We start from the raw sequence: 5,301 nt of genomic DNA on the forward strand, positions 1-5,301 counted from the left end.
CCCACCGAAGGAGAGCCGCCGCACGCCAGGGGGGGAGGGTCTTCTTCGTGTGGCCACCGAGAGAGAGGGAGAGAGGGAGAGAGAGAGAGAGAGGGAGAGAGGGAGAGAGAGAGGAGCCACGGCACCGGGTGGTCTCCTTCTTCCTTGCCGCCGGAGAAGAGAGGCGTCGTATCTTCGTCGGGGCTAAGGTAAACTTCTCCTTCTCCTTGCTTGATGCTTGGCCATGATGTGTTGGGGGTTGGGGCGGGCCGATCGCCGGAAACTTGGGTCCAAAAATGGGTCGGCCGAATGCTCCATCGTCGGCCTTGTTCGCCGCCGCCAGCCGCCGGGAGTGGTCGGGCTTGCTCCGCCACCTCCTACCGCTGTCAGGGCCGGCCACCACGGCCGCCCTTGGGCCCGACCGAGAGGGAAGAAGAAGGGGGGGCGGGGGCTCACGGGTCCCCTGTCTCGCCGAAGAAGAAGAGGGGATTCGGGAGAAGAAGGGAAAAGAAAAAGGAAAGAAGAAGGAAAAAAGAAAAGAAAAGAAAAAGAAAAGAAAAGAAAAGGAAAAAGGAAAAAAAAAGAATAAATAACTAAAAGGAGGGTGGTTTACGGGTATGAACCCGGATCCGAACCCGAACCCGGGGTGCTAGACACTTCGGCAGGGTCGACCCTGGGAGAATGTTAAAATTTAGGTTTTATATATATATTGTGATGAATTTTAAAAGAAAATATGGTTTTTGAATATTAGGTGCTGCGAGGGATTTGCAGAATTAATTGGATTTGTGGTGGATCGCGTTCGCAAGGTAAGTAATGTAACCTCTTTTCTAGATTTATCGGCAAAGTAAATATCTATTTTACGAATCGAATTATTTGTGATTACGAATTTGATGCGTGGATTATATGTATATTTTTAGAATATTGTATGACTCTGATTGGACGTATTTGCTTCTGGTTGAATTGTATTTAATTGCTCTGACATTGTATTTCTCGGCTTGAAACATTGAACATAATGTAAAAAAAGATAATGACTTGAGATAGATTCAGACTTGCAGTCGAGCTATGTTGAGGACCCTGCCAATGGGGGCTAATACATTGGTACCGCAAGAAGAATAGTCGGTGATATGACCCTGCCACAGGGAACATGTGGTCATAGTCCTTGGCTGTTGAGTTGAATCTGGTAAATTGAAAGAGGTTAAGATATGAACGATATTTGGTTTTGACACTGTATGTTTTTATAACTGAAATATGAAATAGAGAACTAATTGAACTATCGACCTGGCTATGTTGAGGACCCCGCCAATGGGGGCAGATATGTTGGCAATTGATTGTCTTGAAGGACTCACCGCAAGAAGATTAGTCGGTGTTGATGACCCTGCCACAGGAAACATGTGGTCATAGTCCAGGATCGACAAGATGAATTGAACATGTGAAAGAATCTCAAAACTGCGAAAAGAATCTTATGAATTTAAGAAATATTTGACTTATACTTTGGAACTACATATCTATTTATTTTCTACCTATTATTGCTTGATTTATCTAGCTAGGGTGTTCATTACTTACTGGGCTGTCTAGCTCATTATACCCTCTCTTGTTGTTTTACATATTTCGAGAACTAGTCTATTGGGGATTCAAATTGGGAGAGCGACTAGAAGGATTGTGGCACAAGTTATCTTAGATTAGGGTTATTTAAGTTGATTTGTTATTATGGACATTTATTATGATTGGTGGACTTTTATTATTTTAAGAACTAGGTTTCTGCATGTTGGTAAATGATTATTCCGCTGCATATTTAGACTTGTGAGACATTATGACTTGAGTTAGCCAATGGAATAAGATTCTAATTTATTCTGTTAAATTATTTTGGAAATTTATAATTGAGGTGTTTGGTTTAGATGCCTTGCATGCTCGTGGGGAGAGTTTTCTACGGGTGTGCGGCGGTTGGCGCGACCCCCGGCCCGCGATCTCGGAACGGGGGCGTGACAACTTAAGGGTGTGAGGCCTAATAGTCCCACATCGGAAAAGACTCGTTCCAGAGCCTGGGCATATGAGGCGGGTGTCTCCAAATCCTGCAGACGCATTTTGGGAGGAAAATAAAACTGGAGAGGGATGAAGGACGCTTGCGTGAAGTTCCAGAACCGGACAATATCTGGCAGGGGAGCCCCGTGTTCTCCCTCATGTGGCCTCCACGTGGGCACTAGGTGCCTCACGTGCCTTGCAGAGGCGGGGGCGTGACATTTGGTATCAGAGCCGAGGACGGCTCTTGTCCGATGGTGGGAAGGGTGTGAGGCCCAATAGTCCCACATCGGAAAAGACTCGTTCCAGAGCCTGGGCATATGAGGCGGGTGTCTCCAAATCCTGCAGACGCGTTTTGGGTGGAAAACAAAATCGGGGAGGGGTGAAGGACGCTTGCGTGAAGCCCCAGAACTGGACAATATCTGGCAGGGGAGCCCCGTGTTCCCCTCTCATGTGGCCCCCACGTGGGCATTGGGTGCCTCACGTGCCTCGCAGAGGCGGGGGCGTGACAGTGACAAAGCAAGATTGCTAAGAAAGAAAGAAGCTCTTTTTATTCATTCATCCACTGCCATTATAAGATGTCATGAGGAGGTATTTATAGACTTTCCTCATGATTTGAAATTTAAAACACATAATGAATGGTGCCCACATTTGGTATTTATAGACTTTCCTCATGATTTGAAATTTAAATACATAATGAATGGCGCCCACATTTGAAGGCTTAATTGTTGGAGAAAAGGAAGAAAAGTTGGCCAGCTTTAGGGGGGTTTGAAGAGTTGTTGGCTCCCATTTGAACTTTTCTGGCATTTAAATTGTGGCCGCCCTCTTAGACTTTGAATTTGGGTGACGTGTCAACTTGTATGAAGTGGCATGGTGATTGATTCTTTTGATTTTGACTCTTCCATTTGGCATTATCCTCTTGGTTGAGATGATTGCTGATGTGGTGTTGAGGTGGCATCCCAATAGGTGGCACATAGCATGTTGCATAGTGAATGGTTCTTTTGATGAGGTGGCATGATATTGCATTGGTTCCTTTGAAGAGATGGCATGATGTGGTCGGCTCCTTATGCTTGACTTCATCCTGTTTGGCGTGCTTCCATTGGTTAGAGTGGTAGTGAGGTGGCCAGCTGATGTTGATGTGCATGCCGAGGTGATGCACCAAGGGTGTGCAAAGGTGGTGGTGGAAACATGCAAGGTGGTAGTAGAAACATGCAACCTGTCCTGACTTGACTTGCTTTCTGACTTATTGAGGCTTGTTTTCTGACTTATTGATTTTATTTACAGGACTCGATCAAATTTAAGTTAGCCACAGTGACCTTGAGTTAATTGATTGGAGTCTTTTCTAGATTCTGGTGCCCGCACCAATTCTCCCAAGGTGGGAAGAATTCGACTCTATCGAACAGGGGTTGGTTTGGCTGTGGTACTTTTCTAGGAGATCTAGGTTGAGTCTCTGTAGGCCCTTTCGAGTAATCCATGAATCATCAGATTCTGGTCCATCCTCCCAGTGAACCAAATAGTGTTGGTACCCTTTGTTCCGGGTGGTGATAGCTTGATCATCCAAAACATGTTCAACCCTATCTCTCGGTTCTGGAAATGTGGCTGGAGGGCATGTTGGAAAATCCACCAATGCCGCAGAAAATTAAAAAATTTCAAATAGCAGCGGAAGAGGAATGCGCGGGATTGACGTTCATCTCATGAACGTTGTTCAAAACCGTTCATAGATAAATTAGGATTAAAAACTTTTAATAGCATTAGAAAGATCAGATCTTCACCTTGTGCGGGTAGATGATCACCGCAAACTGAAGTTCGTGGTTTAGGATGAAGGTTTGCTTGAAGCCGTTCATGCGTCCGACCTCTACGGATATCCACACAAAGCAAAAACCGATCTAGGCTTCTTTGTCTCCCTGGGGTACTAGCTCCCTTGCAGAGACAACTTTAATAGCTGATGTCCTCCCTTTAAATCAACCTTTATTGTGTTTGGGAGGAGGAAGAAGAAGGATGAAGAGAAGAAGAGGAACAAAGCCCCTGCAGCCTTCTTTCTTTTTCCTGCGTTGGAAGGAGGAAGGGTGGAGGAGGAGGCCGCCAAGGCCTTCTTTTTTTCTTCTCCTTGCTTGCGGCTAAACCAAGAAAGAGGAGAGGGGGGCCATGGCTTGGAGAGGGAGAGGGCTTGAATGCCCTAGATGCCGCCCCTCTTCTCCTTAAAAAGGGATGTGGAGCTCCTAACATTTAGGATCTCCTTATGGATTTCCTAAGAGAGGCTCCGACCCCTTTTGTTGTGCCGCACAAAGCAAAGAAAAAGGGGAGGGGCATGCGCCCCTCCCTCTTGGCTAACCCTAGTCCTCCTCTAAGGAGGATTAGGTGGTCTTCTTGTGGCTAAGTCCTAATCTAATTAGGCTTAGTCTAAGTTTAACCAAATTGGATTTTATGCAAGTCCTAATCCAATTAGAACTTTGAATGAACCATGACTCAATTGAACTCTTCAATCCTAACTCAATTAGGAGTCATCTTGATTCATTAGATTAATAATTAATTGGAACTTAAGAAATTCTAATTCAATTAGGACTTATTTAATTTTAGTCCTAATCCAATTAAGACTCTTATTTGAATCCGAAGTCCTAATCTAATTAGGACTTCTAGGAATCCTATTCTAAGTAGGAATCCATATTGAATTCAAAATCCTAATCTAATTAGGATTGTAGGAATCCTACTCCAAGTAGGACTCCCAGTCCTAGTCCAAGTAGGATTGTAGGAATCCTACTCCAAGTAGGATTCGTGTTTAAGTCCAATTAATTAATTTCCATTTTTTCTTCTTCTACTGATTATCAATCAAATTGATTACTCGTGATTCATAATCACTTTTTCAACCATCGGATCGGTCAATACCTTAAGCGTGTGTGACCCCATAAGTTCTATTCTAACTGGTAGTGAGATATATTGCGATCTCTATCACAATATCATTGAAAACTCCTTTCAATGGGTTGGAACAGTTCCAACTCAACTCATCAGGGTTTATCGATCATCAAGATATTCCCTGTGAGTCTCACCATCCACCAGTGACACCTAGCAGCATGTAGTGGCTATCCAGTAGAATGGAATGATGAACCTCTAGGTGCAGTTATAGTATGATACAGTCCTATTATCGTGGATCCCTACAGGACGGAGGTCATGGACAACTCGTCAAACCCCATCGTCTGTCATATGTCAAGATTTATTCGACTTAAGTTCGAGAGTGGAAAACTCTTTCTCCACTGTTTTTACTGCCCGGCCGAGGTCTTACGAACTCAGTCTTATAAATCACATAGGATC

General features: G+C 44.4%; 1 long non-coding RNA gene across 1 annotated transcript; it reads right to left on the minus strand.

Annotated features, from left to right (window-relative positions):
• Window positions 1-980: 980 nt before the first annotated feature.
• On the minus strand, window positions 981-1,444 carry LOC120109255. Its single transcript, XR_005510211.1, has 2 exons — window positions 1,258-1,444; window positions 981-1,156 (listed from the first exon to the last, which is right to left on the minus strand). It is a non-coding gene; the product is annotated as an uncharacterized LOC120109255 (long non-coding RNA).
• Between the last annotated feature and the right edge of the window lie 3,857 nt (window positions 1,445-5,301).

The sequence above is a fragment of the Phoenix dactylifera genome, unplaced genomic scaffold (assembly GCF_009389715.1).
Source record: "Phoenix dactylifera cultivar Barhee BC4 unplaced genomic scaffold, palm_55x_up_171113_PBpolish2nd_filt_p 001958F, whole genome shotgun sequence".
Classification (NCBI taxonomy): Eukaryota; Viridiplantae; Streptophyta; class Magnoliopsida; order Arecales; family Arecaceae; genus Phoenix; species Phoenix dactylifera.